Source organism: Larus michahellis, chromosome 4 (assembly GCF_964199755.1).
Source record: "Larus michahellis chromosome 4, bLarMic1.1, whole genome shotgun sequence".
NCBI lineage: Eukaryota > Metazoa > Chordata > Aves > Charadriiformes > Laridae > Larus > Larus michahellis.
The window spans coordinates 29,698,298-29,723,800 of NC_133899.1; positions in this window are offsets into that span (position 1 = coordinate 29,698,298).

Here is a 25,503-nt window from a genome sequence, read left to right on the forward strand (position 1 = left end):
TTGGGATTTGGTAAGTGCTTGGAATCACGGGGTGGGACTGTGTGAATGTGCCCACTGTGACACTGCCATAAGGACTTAAACATCCTGCATCGTGGTAACATGTATTAATCCAAGTCCTGCATGGCCGGGTCTGGAGGGTGACAGCCCCCCAAATCTGTATCCTTTGCACCTGTAATCAGAGCGCCGTTACTGACGAGCCCAATGAGATGGGCCCCTTGCTTACAGCATTAGTGTAAATAGCTATTTTTCTGCAAAATTTTGTGTCTGTGGCCGATGGGCACCCTTTGGGGGCACAGGTCCACATGCAGACAGCTGAGGTGAAGACATGTCTGCTCTGTCAGAGGGCCAGAGGCCTGTCTCTGGTTGCTGCTCAGACACGTGGCCTTCAGAATTCAAAGGGTTTTGTGGAAGTACCTGAATTAGGACAAAAATCTGGGCTGGAAGAGGTGGAAGGTCTCAGCTCACAGGAGCCTTGCACTTGCTACCAAGTAGTTCTTCACATGTGGTTGTTTTACCTGGTAATTTGCGTCTTGGGGCATGGGTCCGAGTGAAGTAGTGACCAGGGGCTGATGGACCAGCTTGGCAGGGTCTGCTCTTGTCCCACTTCAGACAAAAAAATCAACAATGCTGCGAGCGCTGGGAGGGAGACTTGTGACAAGGGTAAAAAAAGCTCACGTGGACCCGGCATTTGCAGTTCCGAAGGCTGGAGATGAGTTGGAAAGCGAGGGCAAGCTGCAGCTAACATGGGGAAACGGTGAGTTAAACACTGATACCTCTGAGGACTCCAGTCAGCCCTGCAGCATGCCTGGTCCCGACTCCCTGGGTCCCACCCCCAGCAGAGGTGTGCAGGGCAGGCTTTTTGCCTGAAGATGGCACTGCTATATTGAAGGATTGCTGGAAAATAGCTGGAATAGAGCTGTGTGTAAAACTAGGCTGGGAGAACTGAGGTACGGGCGCAGTGGCGGGTGCTGAATGGGTTGGGGCTCGAAGGACCCCGTTTCCCACAGACAGACAGCCCCAAACCAAGGCTCCCGCTGGACCTGTTTCGCAACTTAGTTTTGCATTTTTCCTTAGCGTTTGGAACCAGACAGTATCCAAATATTGCTAGTTTGGTGTAAACTCTTTCTCTTCTGCTCTCTTAAGAAGCAGTACGGTGTGTGCTGGTTGCTGGTGTGTTGTTTGCGTAACAAAATACAAGGAGCTGCTCTGACTTATTCACAAGAGACCTTCTTCATATGCTCATTTTAAGAGGGTGGACGGGACCACGACCCAGGCTTTGCCCAGGTGCTCACAGCAAGTGAAAGCGTGGTGGCCAGAGCCACAAGGTGTGAATCAAGTTGTCTGTCCTGGGCCTGCCCCTCCTTTTGCTTCTTCAAGGACCTGAAGTAACAGCAAATATCCCTATGCTGTGCGGATAAGAATTAGTCCATATGGTGGGGGAAATGCCCCTGGATGACCAAGATCTCCCAGGTCTGTTGTCTGAGCATAAATACTGGCTCTGTTTCAATGCAAAGGTGATGGGAGACTGACTGCAAATACGGTGAAATGGCAGTGATGTCTTCCAGGGATCGAGACTGAGCATGAAGTAGCTCAAAATCTTGGTGGTTTGGGCAGTACCTGGATGCCAAGAGACTGAACAGGCAGGATTGGGCCTCAATTAGAATCGGAGGGTGCCCAGACTGCCAAGGCATGGCACACCGTGCATTTGGTTTGAGGGGCTCCTGGGCAGAAGAAGGACAGCCTGCTGGGCCAGATGAGGGTGTGCACAGAGAAGCCTTGCTCCTCTGAAAGCTTCACATGGCTCAGCTTTGTGCTTATTTCTGTCTGTCCTCAGCCCCTGAACTGCAGTCCTCGCGGGATGGAGCCCCTGTGCCCACTCGGAGCTGGGGGTGGATTTAATGTCTTCTGTGCACTGGCACCCCCAAATGCCATCAGGAGAGAGAAGCAGCAGCAGTCATTGCCCATTACGATAATTCTGTCTCCTGTGCACACACAGGAAAAATGCAGAGCTGTGTGTCTATATTTTCACCACTGGAGGGCTATATCTACCTGCAGACTTTATTTAGGTTACATTAAGCCCAGAGCACCTGTCACCTTGAGGAAAGTGTTGTACCAACGTGATCGGGGAAGGCTGAAAAGCAGAAACTGTTTTCTTTGGGGAAAAACCTGGCTGTAAACTTCATCGGTTTGCAGTGAAAGAGCTTTTTTTTTTCCCCTGTTGGAAGCTTTGTCGTTAGTTTTAATAAAGGAAGTGGGTTGGGAGGGAAGGGGAGAAATTGCTTCAGGATAGCAGGGCTGTGAAAATAGGAGCTTTAGTTTGTTTTGAGCTGTGTCCCCTCTTTCATGAATAATCTAAGTTCTGGGGCCATGTGCCATCGGAGGCAAGGAGGTTCTTGATCTCATGAACACACTGCCAGCCATTTATTTTTGTGTCGTGACTGCACTGGCTGGTGGGACCCTGAGGCTCAGCTCCTCTGATCTCCAAACCTCAGCCCTCCTCACAACCTGGGGGCTTGGCAGGTTTCTGCAGAGCCCGTCTGATGGGCTGAGCTCCCTTTTTCTGGTTAACTCATTTGCGAGAAACGTGGCAGGCGAGCAGCTCGAGCTTGACAAAAGAAATGTCATATCTGCAGATGCTTTTAAGTGCGTTGAAGAGTTGTGCTTCTCTGGGGGTCTCTACTCAGGCTGTTGTGATTTTTTTTTTTTCAGCTTCACACAGACTTTGCAGATTTCTATTCGAGCTTTGAATTCCTATGGCTTACAGACATATCAGAGGCACTAGAAACAAGCAAGCCAGGTATTGTCCCAAGCCATGTTTGTCCCTTTTGTAATTGCGGGGTGGCTCCTGTGAAGTTTGATGATTGACTATCTGGCAGTGCTCTCTTGGTGATGTGAAGTGCTTGGGATGACTCCCCCAGTGACAATGCTCACTTGGCAGGGTGACTTTGTTGCTCGCCCAGTTGGACCTGTCATCGCTGCCTTTTTCTCGTTCTGCCTTAAGCCCACACCTCTAAGGGTCTGTGGAGGGACTCGGTTAAAAGCAGTAAAGTTCCTGCCATGGATTGAATAAAGCTCTGCTTGGACTACAGAGGGCAGCAGATTGTTCGGAATACAGTAGACTTTATCCCATGCTAATTTTAGCAGCTGCAGCTATGTCGGAGAAGTTCACTGCAGCAGAGAAGAGGAATGGGACTCCAGCGCAAGGACCAAACACCAGCAGGTCCACCCTGCTCGCCGATGGTGGTTGGTGGGGCATGTTGCTGTTCTCCACAAACTCCCGTGCAAATGTGCTTGCCAGTTCACGTGCCAGTTAGAAACTACCTGGGATGGAAAGTTGTGCTTTGTCTTTTCCAGGCTGCAGTGTGATATTCAAAGTGGTTTGTTTTTTTTTCCCCCCCCACATGTGTATGTGCTTTCTCCTGAAAAAACAGAGGAGCAAGGGAGGGCTGCCAGGCAGGTTCTCCACAGATAGTCTTCTGCGTGGCTCACAAGGGGTTGCATGTGTTCAAATCCCTCTGCACCTGTGCGTTTGGTGCTCCTGGCTAGGTGTTGGGTATGGTGTTGTGTAACTTTTTCAATAAAACCTTTTGGGGACTTCTTAAAGAAATCTTTCATGGAACTTCAACTTTTTGAAAAGGCCATTCTAGATGAGACCTTTTTGTGCTGCATCTCTCTGTTTCTCTCCCCCTCCCCTCCCAGATGACCATGTTTCCTTTAAACTCCTTTGAAAATATCAGCTTTGATAAATAAATCAAACAGCATTTTACTTCAGAATCACTAATGGGATCTGATGCTGGTCAGTGAGTAAACTGTTTCCTTTGAAACCCTTGTGGAGAGGGAACCAGTTGCATTATATATCTTGTGTCCTTGTGGCATTTATATTTTTGGAGCAAGACATTCCATTTTTCTGGGAACTAATGGTATTATTTTCTTTTCTGTATGCAGAAGCTGGGTACAAATGTGCCAGGAGAAACAGCCATGCAGCCCTGTTGGTCCCTGTTGAAATGCTTCTGGATCACCTAGAGCTTTTACAGCCCTGTAACTGGTGGCAGCGTCTCTCCGTATCCTGCTTAATGATGGACGCTGATATGGGGAAGGCCAGCAGTGCTTGCTATTTAACACAGTAGGAATGAATGTGCATGAATGGAGTGAAATATAGGTCTGTCCACCGTGTGTGCTTCCAGACAACCCACTGTTGCCTTTCCTGTCTATAGGGTGGTGGGTGTAGGAGAGTAGTACGGAAGGCTGTGCTATAGATGTCTGTAAATGTCTTGCTTTCCTACGCATGGCAGCTTCTGTTCCAGTTAAAACATACACGTAAAAGGATGACAGCAGACAAGACCCAGCTGGGTTAAGATATTAACACAGTGAAACAGGCATTGGACTGGCTGTTTTGGGTGGTCTCCTCATTTCAAGGATAGCTTTGATAGGGCGGTTAAAGGCAAAAACTCTGCTAAAGCCCAGGTGGATTTGGACAAAAAAATAGCACTGCATTGTCATTGCTGGGAAGGAGTAGTTAATCTTTTTAATGGAGTTACTATGGGGGCTTCAGCTAAGCTCAGAAGGAGCTGCTGTGTGAGATTTTGGTAAATTCCAGCTGGGTTTCCATCTTGGGCTCCATAAGGGGTGACTGCAGGGCACCTCTCAGAAAGCAACCAGTCTTCATGTGGAGACTCTGTCCTTTTCAAGTGGACTGTCCCAGCGGTCGCAACCACTTAAACAGGTGGCTTTTTTTTTAAATTCCTTTTTTAAAGTGTCTCATTTCTAATTGGAACTGGTCTGGACTCAGCTTGTAGCCACCAGCATTTTGTTAAGCCTCTCTCCTAGATTAAGAATCCCTTTTAAGTGCCCGTTATCTTCCCCATGTGCAGACAGTGTAATCAAGTTGCCTCCCACTCTCTTTTGAGACTAAACAGATTGATCTCCCTGTCTGTGGCTAAAAGGCCTTTTCTAAACCTTCCATCAGAGCTTCACTTGGATATTTGGGGCTGAAATGGGACCGTAATCACTAAGTGAGTCTTAGGCTAAAGCGATTTTCTAAAGCATGACATGAAGCATTAAGGATTTCTTGGCCACTACAGAGTGAAGTCTTTTTTATCCACTTTCTTGACTCTTGCCTTTTTGTGTTTGTTTCAGTGGTTTGGACACTAAGATGCAAAATTGATTCTGGATATATCACCCTACAATGGCAAGAGACAGGTGTGTTGGCTGGGGGTGCAGATCCCTTTGTCAGGACCAGAATATTAACAGTTCTCATTAATTTCACATCACACCAGAGAAAGAAGATGAAGACAGACGCGTCTGCTGGCAGGGGCCAGGGAGATTGTGAGTTCAGCTTTGAACTCGGGGAAGCCTAATGCTCAGTCTGGCTGCCAGTGTGATTGCTATAGGGCAGAAGGTATTAGACAGAAGGTTATATTGGTTCCCTGCTGGGGATAGTAACAGTTTTTCATTGCCTTACCTGTGATAGATAAACAGTATCCTGAACTCTGACATGAAATTCTCCACAGGTAAGATATCTGTTCCCCCTGCCCCGCCCCATTGAAGGGTATAAAAATTACTGCATATTAAAAGAAAAGGTAAAAAAAAAAAAAAAAAAAAAGAAAAAAAAAGTGGGCAACTCAGGAAAGAAAACAGGCAGGAGAAATAGCCCGCATTGTCCCTTGAGTGTTGCTCAAGCTGCTGTCTGTAATCCACTCCCTTGTGTCTTGAGAGCGCTGCAGCTCGGCGCATCATGCAAGTCCCGAATGCCTCGGTTCCCGCAGCCAGCGCCCGGCTCTCCGAGACAGCTGAGGTGTTAGGGATCAGTGCTAATCAGGAAATCCTGAGCCTGGAAAGTCTTACCCTGTCCCTGTAATATGAAATTCAGAAACTCTGAGCGTTTCTGTCGTCAATGCTGGAAGCTGCTTCTGCAGAGCAAGAACGGGAGAAATAGCTGTTAAATCAACGTCAGATTAATATTTATAGTGCTATGACTGATGAGGAGACAATTTGCCTTCACATTGATACCTAAAATCTATCCTGATCTCTGTTGCAGGAGCTGGATCTGCTCCCCCAGCAATGCCTTGTGTTACGCTAATGCTGTCCAGACCATGCCCGGGTTAGAAAATCCCCGTGTTGTAAACCGCCTGTGTGTAAAACTCGGATGACTTCAAGCAGCCCTTAAGGCCTGTTGACTCCTTCTTTTGAAGCAAACTTCTACTGATGCAATGCAGACTTTAAAGTGCGTGTGGTGGGACGGGGACTGGGACTGGTGGTGGGGAATGTAGGAGCAAGTGAAGACCAGAAAGGGGTTTAATGGTGACTTGTCACACGGGTGAGTCTGTGCAGGCGGCTTTGCTACTGGCTGGCTCATTCCTAGGGATGAAGGAGAAATGCCGTGAGGAAGCAAACCCAAAATATAGCCCTGTGCAGTAAGAATTATGGTGGTGCATAACATACATACACATATGGTATACGTCTAATTATACTCCTGACAGTAGCTAAGAAGGCAAGGGAAGCATATCATGTACCCTCTTATTACCAGCAGCTGCTTTTTCATCCCAGTTAGTTACTGGTTTATATTCCTGTCTATCTCTTACCAAACATAGTAAGAACAAATCTCCAAGATTTTTAATAACTATAGCCAGAACGTAACAGGCAGAACCCCTTTTTTTCCTAGTGGCTCCCCTGCCTTCCACTGAAAAAAAGAATGTAAACTTTCAAACTTCCCTTGTGTGGGAGAGAAAAGCCACAAAACAATCTGCGGCTGCCAACTTATTTTTCAAGGTCCAAATTAAGGAGAGCTCAAGGACTGAATACCAAAACCCAGAAATATGAAGACAACAAATGAAACCAAGGGTAGAGCTGTGAGTCTGGCCACTGTGGGTCCTTTTTGAGGGGATAGGAAGTGTGTATGGTTGCAGATTTAGTAGTAGGAAGTCAGGCATGCTTCACCTCTCTGAAAGGATCAATAAAATAAGGAGTTTTTCTTTCTGAAGACCATAGAAATAATGAAAATTATGAGATGAAAGACAGCACTTCAGAAATAAGTGTACAAATATGACTGTACACTACTAACTCATGGTCTGTTTTGGTGAGTTATATTAATTAGCAAACTTTGATTTCCTAGTGACAGTTCTTCTAATGAGAGTACCTTGCATCTTCCTGGTGAGTAACTGAAGTCAAACATTCATAACAAGCAAATGTGTTGGCCATGAAATGTCACGGTTAGCATGTGGCCATGAATGTTTTGCAAAACGAAATGTCCCTTAACAATTCATTAAGTACTTTTTTTCTTTCTGTCTCATACACTCTCATTAATTTGTCAGCTCAAGGCTATTTTTTTCTTTTAATTTTATATTTTTGTTCTCTCTGAGGATCTTTTAACTACCTGTCCAATCTCAGCCTGTAGAAAAAAAGCCTTTCCAGAAAGTTGTGCCATGAAATCTTTCTGCAACAGCGAAAGGATGACTGGATGACCTGGTTGCTCATATCCCAGCTGAAATCATCACTGGAGGTAAATTTCCAGGTGTGAAAGTTTGTTTTATCCTGATGACACTGAATGCTCCTGATGCTTTCTGCTCTGATCTCACACAGACTTGACTGTGGCAGTGCCCGTGCTGCGGAGCTGCTAAGTGTCAGTGTCTAGGAGCCAACCCTATCCAGGACACAAAGTAAAAATTACTTGGCGGAAAAGTGAAACCTTCATCCTCTTTGGAGAAAGCAGGAGAAAACAGGTAGACGACATTTGGGAAAGATTGGCTCCTCTCATTCAAGGGAGTAAATTCTTCCCCAAGGTGACTGCTGTGCGGCAATGAACAGGGTGACCCTCATCTTAAAAAAAATCAAACCTGTAATATTGCATATTATTAATTGATTTAATACTTGCTTGTTTTTCATGCACTTTACGGCTGTACACTTCTGTTTCTCAGTGCTGCCGTCAGACCCGAGGAACCACTGGGGTAATAAATTCCACAGATAACTTTGGCTTGGGGCCAAGTAAACTTTTTGGGAAAAAATGAAACAAAACAGAGAATCAAGTGGTAGAAACCTACAGGGTCTGTTTATTATATATTTGGTGAAGGAATTAAGTGCATAAAATTGCTCCTTCCTTTGCGATGTGTATCTAGTGCTGTGTTATACACAGGAGCCCTAGAACTGCAATTTGTCATTTGCTCATAGTTTGTACATGGTCCAGTTTTAATCCTCCTTGTCCTGCAGCTTGTAATGAATACCGGTTGGGTCCAGTCCAGATGTGAACAACCCTACCGTCTCCCAGTAAGCTGGCTGTGCAAACAAACTGGATGCACAAAGTGCACTTGGGTAGGAGAAATCACCCCTGTGGGCTAAATTGAGGGTTACTGATGACTGTTTAGTTGTGGAATAAAAAGATTATATAGCCATCTTTGTGCTTAAATGAGGGTGTCAGAAGCAAAATTCATTACCTCTCTTTGTCATTCCTCCTTTCTCTCCCCTCTCTCCCCAGGCAGCGATGTGCAGGTTGGTTTGTATTCTGAAGCCATGCTTGGGTTCACGTGGTCTGGGTTCAAGGCGCTGTGCTGCCCCACGTCCCTGCGCCAGCCTGGGTCAGTCCTGTCCCTCTGATGGGCTCTTCACACTTTTGTATGATGGGGACTGACCTGACCCTGCCTGGCAGCAGGGTGTAAATCGTGGAAGGGATGTTCCTGCGAGCAGCAGCAGTACGAGCCCTCAATCTGAAACAACAGTCCACTGATGCACGTGCGAAATGCGATGCTTTCTGCCATGGGAGAGAAACGACTTCCACAAAATGACTGTGGAACAGCATTAAACTCGAGTAAAGAGTTGAATTAATCACAGGCGCCATCAGTGTGCTGGGGAGGGTGGCACAGATGAAGGAAAATGAACCACCGCTGAGAGCTGAGCCAGCGCCCGGCTGATGAGGTGCTCTCCCGTCTTCCAAGACACTTGCAAAAGGATCGCTCTCCCCCTCGGAAGTAAGGTAGCTTTTCAAATGTGGGGAGGAAGATGACAGTAAACATATGTTCTGCTTCCCTGTTAGCTGCTGCCTGAGATTTTGCTCCTCCCGTGTAGGACTGATTCTTGATTTGTTTCCACACATCTCTTGCTGTGCCCAAAAGCAGGAACAAAAGGGCAGAGGACGAGCAGAAATGTGAAGACCAAGAGCAGCATTCACCACCCACAGGCCTTACTTTTTTTCTTTTTTTTGTAATATTTTTATGCTGGGTAAGGCTGCATGTGATGAGAGGATTTATTGATCTAATTCCTTGTTCCTACTTGGTCACTGTATCCTTTGGTCCCCTGCTTCTCCAAAACACGTCTCTCAAGCTCATTTCAACCATCAGCTGGTACTTTTTAGTTTCCATGTCTGAAGTATTTCTGCCCATGGTCCCTGATAACTCTCATATCTCTAACAGCATTTATTTGTAAAAAGAGATATTTCTGGACCAGATACCGAGTTGCTTTCAGAGCTTTGGTGCAACGCAGCTTCCCGGACTCTTTCCTTCCCCTGGGCACAAACGGCCCATGGAGGAGGTAAGTAGTGGTTTAGCTAATTCCTGTGCAATCAGAGAGGTGTTTAAACCTTTCCTGCAATACACTATAAAGAAGAATTTTGTCTTGAATGGCAAACAAAGTGCAGTGTAGTTCACAAACAGGCTGATGACCTGCTATAAAATGGGTACCAACTACCATGAAGTCTTAGAGGTTTGCAAAGCCTTGGCAGCCATGGATTCTTCATGGCCAGACTTGGATTTAGGCCTCTGGTTTTAAATAGTGCCTCTGGGAGGCACAACGGAAGAGAAAGCAGATAACTTGCTTTATAATCTTCTCTTTACAGGTCTTGGTCACAGTCTTCTTGAGGCCTTAGCGCAACTCAGAGATAGGAGCAGTACCAATAGGATGTAAAAGCGCTTATGCAGGATAGTAGACACTGCTGAAATGTGGCTCTGTGCTGTTGTTAGATACAGCTCTTTAAAGGTCTGCATGGGACTCTACATATCTAATGTGATCCCTTATCTTGAGTTTGATGCTATTTGACTCCTTGCTTATGGTGTTCTGCAGAAGATGGAGGCTCCACCATGTTCTCCAGCCGGTATATTCCAGTGTTTCATTCTACATAACATTTGAAAGCTGTCCCTAAGGGAGACCTGAATTAGGCCTTACTGCATTTTAAGCCTACTGGCCTATTCCCATAGAAGGGTTTTACAACCTTTATTTGTGCATTATCTTTTACATGCTGGCAGGCTCATCCCTCCCCATCTCTTCTTATCCACTCTAGACTGCAGAAAGTGCAGCTGTAAAAATTTGTTTCTTAGCAGGCTGGCCGTGGATCTTGGAATGGTGTCCTTTGCTCTCTCTGGCTCATAAAAAGCCCTGGCTCTGGGGAAAATGCAGGCTAACCGGTGTTTACCTACTTTTAATTGGATTGAATTACCACTTGCACTGGAGACACTCCAGCACTACTTTTTGGCATCTTGACAGGGTGCTAAAGCTCTAGCCATCTCTGCTCTGGTGGCACTGCCACTTGTAGGGACACCAGCAAAGACATACAGGTGCCTGGACAGATTAGACTGGGCACATTGCCCACTTGTCAAGGGGCCAGCATCTTACCTCCTGGCTCTCTGACACCTGGAGAAGCTGATCCACCCCAGACCAGCCCCTTATTGCCTACAGGTAGAAACCCAGTTCCTTGAGCTTTCTCCCTGCAGCTCCCATCATGAGCTCAGTACAGCTGTCCTGCAAAAAAGGGTCAGAACACATTTTGATTTGTCTTTCTCTCTCCTCTACGTTAACAAACCATAAAAAAACCTCAAAAGTCCTGGAATATTGGGGCACCTGAAGTTTTCACCATACTACAACTTGGGCTGTGATACCAGCCGAGGAGGTCCCTCTCCTCAAGGAAAAAGGGAGGCAGACTCAGGTGGTGTTTGCTCACCCTCTGCCATAACGTGCACAGGCCAGAATCTTTTCCTTTGTGGACACCAAGGCTGTGCCTACCCCAATGTGCACCCATGCTACGTGTCACATAGCTCTCATCTTCAGTTTTGTCCTGGCCTAGGCAGTGCCAGATCAATGCTGCCATTGCTTCATGTGTTGCTTGGGTGTCTCTCTCCTGCAGACCCCTCCTCTAGCTTCTCCTTTTTGAGTCAAACAAACAGTGTCACTGTGTGTCACTTCTGTGAGCAGCTGCGGGACCCAAGTCCTCTTTGGCAGAAATGTTGCCTACTTTCTCCCAGCTTACTCTTGCAAAACCATCCAGTTTGCCTCCTTGTCTAATGCTTTAACTTTTTTGGACTGCTCTTCCAACTCATCATGTGCTCCTCCGTGGTGTCTGTGTACCATAGCTCCAGGGCTGCCATATATAGAAGTATTGGTGTGCTGTAGCAAGGCTAAACATGAGAGCAGTCAGATTTATTTATTTTCTTTGACTGTAACATTTGCCTTCTAGGCAAGCACTGGGGACCTGCCGCGTAAGCAGTTACCAGTTGAGCTCAAGAGCCAAAGTTCTGCAGCTGGAGTTATAAACAGCCTCTTATCTCTGTGCTGGACACAGAGAGTGAACTATTTAACACATTTACCACCCTGTTTTAAAATAGTTTTAGAAATTGCAAGTGTATGATGAAATGATGTGCAGAAACAGTTCAAACAAATTTTGCTTCTACAGCTTCTGCTAAAATCAGTAGTAAAATTCCTTCCCCCTTCCCCCCCAAAAAGGTTGTCTTGGCTTGTTACTTGCCTGCAGGGTTAGTGCCAGATGGATTTAATAGCAGGTACATAATATCCTGCTGTTTAAGGGTTTTAAATTTTTTTTAAACAAAACCCCACCTCTTCTCCCTTTTCTCACTTTTTAGAAGGCTCACATCAATTAATAGGCAAAAGCCTGAGTTTTGCTATATTCTGCTAATCTGTGGTATTTAAAAATGGCCTTACCCTTTTCTGGGATGATGTATTTTTTTTTCCTTGGGTTTCACTTTTCTTTGAAATAATAAAAGTGAAAGTCCCAAATCTCCCTGAGAATCTTACAGTTATTTTCCTACCATTGCAGCTCAGTCAGTAGGGTTGTAACTATAGATGACGATCAGAAATCATCCCGATAATGAAGGACAAGAACTACACGCACCCTGCCCAGCAGGAATACGACTGCAGTATACACTAGAAATTAATTTAAGAGAAAAATATGAGCCATTAATTCTAATTATAATTCTCAGCATCTTTTTCACATACAACTTTGTGTTAATTTGGCTTTTACAGAGTGTGAATGTTTGTTGAGGGGATAAAAGGAAGGAGAGATGGAAAATGTTTTAGGATACAAATGAAGAATGGCCCGGTCTCCTGTCCCTGATGAAGTTAGAGGTTAGTCAGGGTCTGAGGCAGGCTGTAGGTCTTTGCATCATTTTTTTAACTAAGACTGCAGGAAAGCTTGTTTCTGCTACCTACAGGACTACCTTATGGAAAACCAGAGCATGGCACTTCCTCCTAGGTGAGGAACTGCTCTTAGATGTGATAGGAGTGCTCAAAAACTCCTCACCTTGCAGCTAAAGCCTGTTTTGTGCTCAGGCCTTCCCCTGCTGCCGCTCCAAATCAGAGAATAATCACGTTAAGGACAGCTGAACCACCAATGGGCTTCATCTAAATTCTTTGCCTGTAAAGCTTTCTTTGCAGAGACATGCAGGCCGTTTATTTCAGAGGTGCAACGATCAAAGGCACAATACAAAGATTCAATGTTGCTGCGTGGTGCAGAGGAAGGCTGGAAGCAATTTGAGTCGACTAAAGTTAGAAACCGTCCCCCACCTCACGAGACAGATGTGAGCTTTGAAGTCAGGGAGATTATCAGCAAGACAATCCAGTACAGCCAGTTTCCCTCCAATGCAATTTCCAATTTGCTGACTCGATGCCTGTTGCTGGATGAGGACAATCTGCCCAGTCCTGTGGCCTGCCCTTGACAGAGGTCAAAAACTGATGTCAGAAAATGTAAAACACTTGACTGAGTGATGCCGAAGTGTGTTCCTGGAAAACAGTCCTTCCCGACCAGAGCAGTTTGTGATCAATTTAGGCTGAAGATCAAAGGAATTTAAGGTCCTTCTATTTGCCTGCTGCCTGCCTGCTCTGTCTGATGTGGACTGCAGGAATAACCACAGCTCTGTACAGAGCTAAGATCTTCTATTTATTAATTTCAGTGCTTTGGCTTGTGCCTGCTGGGGCTGGTGGCAGGATGTTGACTCAATATGACCACCCCATACAGCTGAAGGAATCCTGTTCACAGAATAAATGGTCTTCTGTTGCAAGGCCTTTATCTCTGACTTGCACTGTAGATGGGTGATGGCTTGTTTGGGGATAAGACACTGCTCTGTCTCTCTCAGCTCTTCAGAGGTGGAAGCTGTGGTTAAAGAGTGCAAGCAGAAGCCAGATAAAATTCAGATCCCCCAGAAACTGGAAAGAGCAGCTTTGATGAAGCCACAGTTTTGCACCTATGCAAACTCACTACCTCTTTGTCACTTTTTCTTTTTTCCTCCCTGGGAGAAGATATTCAGCTCAGCTGCTTTGTGCTGTTTTGATGAGTAACCCTATTATTGGGGAAATCCCTGACGTATACGTCTGGCTTTTCAGACTGCTCCCTACTGCAGACTCATAACTTCTAAGTGATAGATGACTGCAACACAATCTGTAATCCACGTTATCAGTGAGGCAGGCTCTGTTCTAGAGATGCTATCTTACCTTTCCAAATAGTGTCATGGCAACACTCCCAAGTTTCAGCCTAATGGATCACTGTAACAGCTTGGACGGTTATCCCTGTGCAAGTATTTTAAGCACCAACTTGTGTACCTAAGCCAAGCACAGCCTGAAACAGAAACCACTGGCCATGGACCCATTCTGCCATGCCCAAATGTCTGTTACAAACCAGCAAATGACTTCATCCTGCTCCTAGTGTATTGACCCAAATAAGGTTAGTCAGGAGGTTAAACTCCCTCAAAAAGTCTCTAATGAAGGGTCTTCCAGTTGGTTACGCACCCAGAAGGTAACTTCTGTAGAGGAGGCTCACTGCTCCAGATCATCTCCCTACACTCCCTCCTTCCATGTCTGTGTGACACCAGGTGGCATTGACCTGATGGGTTACCTTGGCCTTCGTAGGCAATTTTTCCTCCTTTCCTGCCACACCATGCAGGCAGAAGGACAGTACTGATGTGGGGCATGGATACAAGCATTAACCAGCAAAATGGTGGGAGATACCTGGATTTCTGGGTTCTTGCTTCGAAGATGTCAAGTATAAGTTCCTCATATCGCCACTTGATCTCCCACCTCTCTCTCCAGTTCATTCCTGGTCTTCTCTGCCTCCTGGTTTCAGTCTTCCTATTTCCTAACCAGTTTATATCCCTGCCTGTAACTTGTCCCTTTGCATGTTAATCCCTCATTTTTTCCCACCCATCTCTTGCCACTTCTGCATTTGAAAGAGGACAAGGTGCTTTCTCTACTTCCCGCATGCCAAGGCCCAGGAGGACACGTTACCAATGAGAGGTCCATCACTCCCATCCAGACTTGGAACTGCCTGCAGTGATGTTCAGGTGAGATGCAGGGAAAGTCTCATCTTCCATGGGAGCTGAGAACAGGGTCCTTAGGTATTTTAGAAGTTGAAATACCAAAAATCACAAACATGGATCTTCATGCGGTGAAGGAAAGAACAGGCAGTTGGTGAATGCTAGCCCCTTTCTACTTGCTGACATCTCACAGCACAGGTATGCTAAAGGTTTTCAAATAAAAGCTTAAAAGTCCCTTCTTTTCTCCCAGATCTGGCACCAAGGACTGAGCCAATATCTTTCTGTAATTTTCTTTCTTTCTTTTTTTTTTTTCCCTTGGAAGCCACTAACCTGTTCGGCTTTAAATGCTCTCCGAAAAGGCTCCCTGAAGCAACTCTATGAACAATTCAGCACAAACACTTAATGTTAAACTGAATAATAGAAAGAGTTGGGCAAGCTTAATACCAAAAGGTGTTGTAAATCAGGCCTATAATCTGAGCAGGTCTGGCACATAATTAATCTTTGGGGAGTCTCTGGGTAGCAACTCTCAGGTTGTTAGTCAGTAAACTCCTGCAGGTCTTCGTGAGTTTGGGATTAAGCTCTGTGTGTGAATAATCATCTAATTAATCACCTCAGGCAGGGGTTTTACAGACCTTCAGTCCCCACTCTTGGAACAGGTGTAAGCTATGCTGAAGTGCCATTATATAGTTCACTGCCAACTCCAGATGTCTTACCGGCACTGGGAAATGCAAAAACTGATCACCATGAGCCAGGAACAAAGCATTTTCCCCACACTTTGTGTTGCTGTCCTGTGCAGGGAGAGTGAGAGTGCCTGGAGGAATCAACCCTAGTTTCCCATTGTCTGTGCACAGTGCTGCTACAGCAAGCTAACAGGAGTCAAGAGAAGTTCAGAGAGAAGGTAGTTTTCATCGCAGGTGGTGCAGGAGGGTTTGAAGTCCTCATTTATTACAGAGGCAAACTCTTCTCAACCGTGAAATGAAGCCAGACACATTTGCCTTGAGATGATTCCTCAAAATGATAAAACATTAAAGCCTTTTTGACGTTAACTTACACAAAACCTAACGACCAAGGCTATGACAGGCCACTTGCATTCCTACGGATACCTATAAGCCTTTCTTATTCAAGTTATCTGTATTTGAGAACTCTTCTTCCATAATTATTTTTGCCTTCTCAGGACCAAGTACAGCTGTGAGATGAATGTGTACTTCAGACCCATTTCTGAGTACTTTTGCATCTTGCTAAGGAGAGGCAGCCTCTGGCATAAGGGTGGTAAGGCCACAGGTGATTTCTCCTCTGGGTTGTCTGCTGAATGTAGGCTGTGAAGCATCACCCAGAGTTGTGGCTCTTTGACCTGAGCTCCAGCTCATCTTCTCCATGGGTGCTCGCCCATGTGAGCAGAGAGAACTCCTGCTCATCCCACCCTGATGAGGACAATGCTCAGAAGAACAACTGAGCTCTGCAACTGCTGGGCACATAAAGGCCAACAGTTAATGTCATTTGAGAAAGTTAGTTTCTCCTCCTTCATTAGAAAAAGCTCTCTAGTAGCACCCAGAATATAATATAGCCTCTAGATGTGGCTGCATGCTGCAGTTCTCAGGGAAGCCCCTGTTTTCTTGGTAAGCAACAGAGAGAGAGCTGGAGTCAAAGCTGTGGAGAGCTGTTCCGTCTTTTGTAATTTTGACTATTGTCATAAGAAACTGGAAAAATTTTGTGATGCAATTCCTTAAATAGAAGTTTTCCAGGCAAAGCCCCTAATATATGTTTTTGAAACTCTTCCATAGATAAACCATAGAAAAGTGTCTTATAAAATTGTTCCCTGAAAGGAAACCGTTGCCCAGTTTCTGCTCTTTCACTCTGCTGCAGCTTGCTAAATGTTTTAATGCCTTATAGTGATTTAAGTAAGAAGAAAATTAGCATTAATATTCATAATAGAAGCAAATATCTGTTTTAAAGGTACTGTTCTCCACAACAAGGACATGGATTTAATAGGCTTTTACTGTATTATCAATAGCACAATGCTGTGGCATTGATCAACAGCTATAGGGAACAATCCGATTACTGTTCAATTGAGTCAAAGCAATTAGTCAGCTTAGGCCGGGGGGGTGGGGGGGTAATGCAATCAGCTGAAAATGTTCAACAATCAGATTTGCAGAGAGCTGAAACTCACGCTTTCTTTCTTTCTTTCTTAGCTGACTCGGAGATCTCATCCTAACTAATGAACATGGTCAATATATGATGAAAACCCTCAAAGTCCCTTTGAAATCTATGGCCAAGGTAAGGATGGCTTGTAAATGGGCAAGTTATTTTTGAGATGCACAAGCACATGGGTGTTTCTGTACTTGATCTTCTTTTAGTGTGTACTTAAGTACTAAAATACATTTAGACTACAGAATGAAGAAATACGTTTCTTCTTTAAAAAAGGAAAAACAATCATGAAAATTTATTGTTAGATCTGAGGTATAAGGACCTAAGTGATTGTTTAAGTTGATGGTGATGTAAACCTGGGACCTTTTGGGACTGGCTAAGCAAAAAACTGTTTAATCAAAGCTTTTCCTATAAACTGTGTATGCTTATGCTGAGGTCACTAACATTTTCTGTAGAGGTTTTTCTCTAAATATTTTTTTTTTTGACATGGCTCTGCATTTTCGTGCTTATGTTGCCTGTGTTAAGTAAGAGATGAAAAGATTCTAGGTAAAATGCTATTTCCGAGCATCCTGTGTTCTTTTGTGTAGCTTAATGATCGTTTGAGCAGAATTAACATAACCAAAGCATTAAAGACTGAAATACTTTAGTCTCAGGCTGAATGAGTAGTTGATGGGTTATGGGTCTGACTTCTGTTTCACAAGTATTATGCTCCCTTTGACTTCATTTGGGATTGTTGCTACTCAGACTAATGGCATACAGCATCCAAATGAGCTTTTTTCTAGTTGAAAAAATTGGAAAGGAGTGCTTCGTAACTCTATAGAGTTTTGCAGTTCAGCTGTTCCTATCTGAGGATGATCTGCTTACATATACATTCTGTTAACCTGCTTTAGTATCCTGAAATAATTGACTGAATGGTGCTGTTGGGTTTTGTGATGGAGAAGAGCTGACACGTTGCTGCAACGTAAGATGAAACACAGTCTGAATAGTTTAACTCTGGAGATGCTAATCTGACACAGGTGTTCTTCAGGTATGGTCTGATGAAAATCTCTGGGTCTTGATTCCATTTTCTTGAGAAAAGTCAGAAGATAACTTGATTTTTCCAAAGGCTAGATGTAATCTGTGTTTGAGCAGAACAGCCCAAGGGATGTTTGTAGTATAATAGATGTGGTTCTTTCTGCACTGAGCCAAAGGAAAGGCTGCCCTAAAGCCAATGTCTTTTGAACTCAGTTCATGACATGATAGGGAGGTTATATCATAGTACTCTAGGGTAAGGCTGTAACCCCAAACTGACCTGCCTTCTAAGCTTGCGTTGGAAAGGAAGTGTTAGATTTCTCCAAATTAAGTCAAAATGTAGAAATAATGCATATGTTGGGATTTCTTGAAGGTTGAAGTAAAACTGTGTCATGGCAGCTCCTTTGGAATTCAGCCTTTTGCCCGCATCTTTGTCTGAGATGTTTTCTGGACCACATACTGGGGACTGCTCTTGAGATAGATAGGAAGCTTCACTTGGAGCAGTCTTTCATTCAACTCTGTAAAGTTAGGTCAGGAATCTATCAAAGTGAGAGCTTGTCTGGGGAACGGAGAGTAGTCAGGGTTTTTCCTGTTTGATTAACAGGTTGAAGGCACTGGTGTGGAATGGAAAAGCTTGCGCTAACTTCCAAGCTAATGTACTGCTCTGTGTGAAAATACTTCCACATTAATAACAAAACGATGGGATTTACAGACTCTCTCTTGTCTCTAGTGTTGGTAAAAAAGCTTAATAAGCCCTTATCTTGCATCTTCACACACCAGAATGGATTTACAGGATGGGGAGGGGAGAGTGGAAGGAAAAGAGACCTCGAGGTCCCTCCTTCAGAACACCCCACTGCAACATCAGCCATCTGGCCATTGAGTTCTATTGAAGGGGAAAAAAAAAAAACATTATCCTTTGAAATTCTGAGTGAGAACAAAGTCTTTAAGTGTGAAAAAAAGACTTCTTCTTGCTTCTTAGGTTACCTTGAGGCTGTTTCTGAGTTCTGCCCATTTTCATCCATGCATTCCAAAGAATTTGGCTCTGGCATTTTAAGGAACTGCTGTAATGCTGAGTTAGAAACATTTGGGGAAGACATGAAAATAGTATTCTAGACTGTTTGTGACACGCTGTGCCATTATGAACTGCTGTATAATAGTTGAATAAGAAATCAAGTGAATGAGCTGCTCTATTCGTGTAAGGCTTGCTAACCTATGAATAATGTGATCACTACAGACACAGCATTGTAAAGATTTTATAAGCATCATTAGAATATTTTTATCTGTATTTACATGTCTTAGAAGGAGGAAAAAAAGCTACTGAGGTTGTAGAGTCAAACTTTCAGCACTAAAGAACTTGGCTCTGGGTTCTGCATTTCTTTCTTTTATTTTTTTGTTTGGATGTTGCTTCCCTGTGGTATGAAATGCTGAGTTTTAATTTAAGAAGAGAGCAAAGAGACTGGGTACTATTACACTGCCTCCTTATCTCTTCTGTGGATGAGTCTTCCTATGCTGCATGGAGCCATGAAACGCTTGTAGTATATGAGCACCATGAAAGGAACTTGTATAACAGCGCCCACCTGCCCAGCCACCTCTCTCCTTTCCAGTTATGCTGCGTGTTCCTTGAAGTCTTTCTGCTCTTCACAGAGAGAGAAAGAGGATGATTTCATGGCTTTACACTGCCGGAGGGTGCCTTGGTGGTGCGGACTTTCCGTCTGCCTGTTGAATTCCTACCTAACGCTGAGCAAACCCAACTCTTCCCAAGTAGCCACCAGCTGTCCTCAGCTTTCAGGACCACCGAGAAAACTGGAGTGTGGGAGGGAGTGTGGCAGCTTTCTCTCTTCAAGGGAGAAATCTCTACTACCTTCCCTGCTCACCTTGATTATGCTGTTCTGAAGTTCATATCGCTGCTCAGCTCTTCAGTTACTGTAAGTGGTAGCAGGGGCAGATTGTCACTCACTGTGGGCAAAGGCTGGAGGGAAATGAGCCATACCTTCACAGCTGCCCCCTCAGCAGAGACAGGGGGACTCAGGACTGTGCTCCTGGGGGAGGAAGAAGAAGCCCCAAGCCTTCCTGTTCATCCTCTGTAAGCTTGTCTCCCTTTGACATCCTCCCTGTAATGTGTAGCCACCCTATTTCACCCATGATTGCCCTCTCAGTAGATTTCCTGGCCCACACCCTCCAAATATTGGCTCCATTTGCCTTGTCTTCCGTGCAAATCTGTTGTCTGCCGTTTGCAGTGAAAGCAAGGGAATGGCCCTTGACCCTCACTCAGATTCTGTGAGCAGGTGTTAGGAGAGGTAGGCTGACGCGGTGTCTGTGTACGCCCCTTGCACTACTGCAGGGCAAGTTCATCAGGCTATTACATGTTAGAACCAACTTAGCTGCTAAAAATTGCAGGGCTTGTTCCTTATGTGAAAGAAGTTTCTACCATCTTCAGGACTTGTCTCTGGGAGGTCAGCTGGGTGCTGTAGGGGAGCAGGCTGGCTCCTGAAAGACACATGAATGGGAGGGGAACATGAAACTGATGATGAAACAGACCTTCTGCTCTTCTGTCCTGCCTCTGCCTGCTGCTACTTGCCCCTGGGGACTGGGAGGGCTGGTGGGAGGCTGTTTGCAGAGCAGGTACTGGGGCAGCCACAAGCATGGCTCTTGGGGATCCAAACAATGCGTTCCTTTACAGGTTGTCCATCAGTGCTGACTTCTTGACTATCCTTCACCTGTTGTGCTTGCTAATGACTACAATCGCTAGATTTTATTAATCATAATTTCTATTTTGACTGCATCTTTCAGATCCAATTTGCAAAACCATTCAACAGGTAAAAGCAGAGTCCTTTCCCAGCAGAGCACATAAATTTTCTATGGTGGCAAAATTGACTTAGCCCTGCTGCTGGTTGCATAGTTACCCCGCTAGCACAGCTGGGGTGCGACGGAAGCAAGCTGGGCTCTAACTGGATCCCTGAACTGAAAAATTCTCTGCATGGTGAACATTTCAACACAATTGAGGGAATGATAAACTTTGGGATAGGGGTAGGATCGAGCATCCATGGGTAGGAGAAAGGATAGACTTTATCTTTAGAAAAGATGGCAAAAACTACTATCTTGGATTAAAATTAAATTTTGTTGGCTTTCCCAGTAGATCCAAGTCTCTGTTCTGGTAGAATGTGTACAATTCCTTTCCTGTGATCTTCTGAAGAGTTATTTGGAGTCAGACAATTGTCGCAATAGGGGTCTGGCAATAGTAAAGTTATGTGGACTGTCTGAAAACCTCCCTCTCTGATGCTCTTTGATTTCCACCCTTTAGATAAGACACCACATGATACATCAGCTTAGACTCAGTAGCGCTCATTTAACTAAGTAGAAAGAAGCAAGAGCATGGATCGTATTGATGTGTAGCTGTGTATGTTACTCAGCCTCTGGACAAAACTGCTGCTGCTTATTCACCTTTGTGATTGATCGCTACTGCACTATGTTCTTTCATGTTGTGAGTCACTTACCAGACAGGACAGCCCTTCTCTGTCTACTAAACATTGCGCAAAGGTTGCTAATTGAGTGACTCACTGCAGTGGATCATTTTTAATGTCAGCACTTTTTTGCTGATTTATCCAGGTCTCACTTTGGATGGGGTTATTGATGCTGTGGGACACTTAAGCATTTGATTACAGTGAAAGTCTCCTTAAAGACGTGACTCACCAAGCTGGCCTGGTAACCAGACCACAGGCTTTTCTAACAGAAAAGACTCCTTCTCTTGATCCTGAGAGCTGTATTGTTTTCTATTAGATTGCCTCTTGCTTTGTTACGTCTGACTAGGTATGTTATGCGATAACCTGATGTGTGTTGGTGCTGTGCAGATTGCCCAGGTGGGCAGAGCTGTGGAGTCCTTGAAGTCACTTGAGCCAGCCCAACTCTGTTGACCAGCAGGTTACTTGCATATCTTGTGTCCTGTGGCTTTTTGTGCCCATGTGCATGGAGGTATGAGAAGGTGGCTTTGAGAAAAGGGGCAGCAAACATGTATTAAATGTAGCTAGGTTGTTTGATGTACTCCACCTGTTGTTTCCTGGGCCCAGAAAACACTTTTTCTCCCATGGCTGTGATCCTGCTTTTTATGATCTTGTACTTGAGATGTATTTTATGACCATTACTTGAGGTGTCTCAGCCCTTGGTGCAGCACAGTGTGCAGAGCCCAGGGGAACTCAGAGACAGCTACGTACATCTATGTTGCAGAGCATGGAGCTGGGCAAGGACGCAACTGGGGCCTGGAGGCAGCAAAAGTCTGCTAGGGCATTTATTTGCTGCTGCTAATATAATCGTGTTGTGCATCTAAATGCCAATCTGGAGATAGCTCTGTTTGTCTCTCACCCCACTTGTTAGGGATAGGCCTTTAGTGTCTCAGTGATCTTTCTGCAAAATTAGGAAGTGCTGTTTATTGCTCCCTTCCTCACCCCTGCCTCAGAGAAGTGTGATTCATTAAAGGTGTTCAAGTCCCGAATACTATGGGGAGAAAAGTCTAGAGTTCCACGGAAATGGATTGTGAGGACACAGAAATAATATCTGTTTTGTAGTGTTTCTGCTGTCACTGCATCTCTGGGGGATTCCCTTTCCCATTCACGGTTTGCTAAGCTTATGCTATCTGCTAGGGGTGTTCTTGGGAAGCTTTTAGTGCCCAAGGCTGTGCAGTGCTCCCGAAACATGGTGGAAGTTGGTGTCTTCAGTTGCATTACTTGGTTGAGAAATTGCTGATGGGAAGATCTGCACCAATACATGCTGAAGTGTAAAGACTGGGAAGGATGTTGGATTGCTTAAATCTATTCCAATACAGTTTTGTTGGACATGCATTTCTTGAGGTCTCTGGATTCCTGGTCAGCATCTCTGAGATGATTGTCTGGCTTTTGTCATCCCAGCTTTAGCATGAAGACAGGCAGTGAAACAGAGCTCTTCTAGGCCCTTCTCTATTGCCTGGCATTTTGACTCCTAGACACACTGAACTCCACGAGGAGTTCTGTGCTCAGAGACTGGGTCTAAGCAAAGAGACCACTCTGATCTTTAAGATGAAGAGACCTCTTATGCTTGCTTGAAGCGGGAAGCATGCAAAGCTCACATGAGTGCCAGAATAATTTTTAATAGATTCCAGCAAGTGTGTGTGTGACTTTTAGACCTGAACTATAAGGCATGAGGTCTTCACATGAGAAGGAAATACTTTCTTACTCTTCTTCCCAGCCAGGTTCGGTTTGTGGTCCTCATTATGATGAGTTTGGCAAAACAACAGTCTGTTCGTGTTACTGCTGGTTCAGTTGCCACAAAAATTCCCATACAGACAAAGTTTTGAGAGTTTCTGGCAAACTTGGTTTAAGAAGGCAAAGCCCATAGCTCCTGCAGATGAATTACCTGTACCATGGGTAGGGAATATAGCTCTCTGTATGTATCCCCAGCAATTCCTGGATGCTGCTTGTATCTTCTGTTTTTTTCACTGTTAGCCAACAGAACTGCATGATTTATTTAAAGTTTCCCTGATGCATGATTAAAAGTCAGCAAAGTCAAGGAGTCCTCAACAAAGTTAAGATCCTCTAGAACATGGTCAGTAGCTGTCTGGGGGAATGAAAAAATGAGCTGAAAACCTAAATATAATTTAGCCACAATGCAGGTGCCTCTATATCCGCTGGGAATTTTTCATTTTCTTCTATTAGGTTTTGTTATGAGCTTTATTCATATTTGAGTCACACGTAGGAGAAGTTTTAGATCTTTCATGTCAGACTATAAAGAAATGTAAAAGCAATAAGTTCTTCCAAATATTGCATTCTAACCTTCAGGTGGATCGCCTACTATTATCCCACTAATGAGAAACAGTAATTCTCCCCAGTGTATTTACATGCTGCATCCTTTGAACTCACAATCTGCAAGCATTTTAACTCCTCATAGAAAGAGTCATTCACTTTCTGCCTCATAAACAAATTGAAGAATTAATTGTAGACTGAAAGAAAAGGGATGATTTTTTTCTTTTACAGCCAATATTGTGGAAGGGATAAGATACCCAACAGTAATGTCTCCCCACCATTTGGCTCAGGAGTATGCCTCCACTTTTAATTAACCATGAGTACTTTCAAGTCCAGATTTGCCAGTGTTCTATATTGCAAAACTTGTGAGAGTGCCAAAATTTGTCTCTCTGTGTGTTTTCAATCACAGTGGCACTGGCCAAAACTCTTCTTTATGTGGTTTCTGACTACCGGACTTGGCTGGAAACAGCTAAGCTTCAGCCCAGCTCCAGCTATAGTAAGCCTGAATTTTCCTGAGCACAGGAAATCCAAAGATGGAATGAGACCTTCACATGGAAGTCCTTCAGCACACACAGGATTGAAGGGAGAAGGCCGTTAACTAGCACAGTCCAGACCCATTGCAAGTCTCAAAATAGTCCCATCTTCTGAAATTTCTAGCCTGATTTGGAGCCTGATGCCTCCTTGATGTACTGGTAGTGACAGTCACAAGCGTCTCTGTGCTTGGATGTCCACTCACATCAAATGCAACAACTAGGTTACATCCTGGCAGAAAGTTTTTAGGAACACTGGGATAGGCAACGATGACAACACTTTAGCAGACTTTCAGAACTGCTGCCTTGTTCACGACTGCCAGATATTGGTGAGAAAAGCTAAAGCTCAGTTAGAATTAAATGTAGACAAGGATATCAAGGGAAACAGCAAAACTTCCTATAGGTACATTAATGGTAAGAAGACGACTAGGGAGGGTGTGGGCCCCTCAGAAAGGAAACGGAGGAGCTGGTAACAAGTGATATGGAGAAGGTCAAGGTTCTCAACGACTTCTTTTCCTCAGTCTTCACTAGCAAGGGCTCTAGCCACACTCCCGGAGTCACAGAAGACAATGGCAGTGGTTGGAAAGAACTGCTCATTTTAAGTGAAGATCAGGTTCGTGACCATTTGACGAACCTGAAAGTGAACAAGTCCATGGGACCTGATGAAATACACCCATAGGTACTGAAGGAACTGGTGGATGAGGTTGCTAAACCGCTCTCTATTATATTGCAAAAGTCATGGCAGTCTGGTGAGGTCCCCACCAACTGGAAAAGGGGAAACATAATCCCCATTTTCAAAAAGGGAAAGAAGGAGGAACCAGGGAAGTATAGGCCAGTCAGTCTCACCTCCGTGCCTGGTATGATTATGGAGCAGATCCTCCTGGAGGCACTGCTGAGGCAGAAGAATAACAAAGAGGTGTCTGGGTACAATCAACATGGCTTCACCAAGGGCAAATCGTGTCCGACAAACCTGGTGGCCTTCTATGAGAAGGTCACAACATCAACAGACAAGCAGAGAGCAACTGACATCATTTACCTGGACCCGAGCAAAGCCTTTGACACTGTCCCGCACGACATCCTGGTCTCCAAGCTGGTAAAATACAGGACTGATGGACTGACAATTCAGTGGATAAAGAACTGGCTTGACCGACACACCCAAAGAGTGGCTGTCAATGGGTCCATGTCCAAGTGGAGGCCACTGACAAGTGGAGTCCCTCAAGGATCAGTACTGGGACTGGTCTTGTTTGACATCTTTGTCAGTGACATGGACAGTGGCATAGAGTGCACCCTTAGCAAGTTTGCCAACGACACCAAGCTGTGTGGAGCGGCTGACACGCTGGAGGGAAGGGATGCCATCCAGAGGGACCTTGACAGGCTGGAGAGGTGGGCCCATGCCAACCTCATGAAGTTCAACAAGACCAAGTACAAGGTCCTCCATCTGGGGTGGGGCAATCCCAAGCACCGATATAGGCTGGGCAGCGACCGGCTTGAGAGCAGCCCTGAAGAAAAGGCCTTGGGGGTGCTGGTGGACGA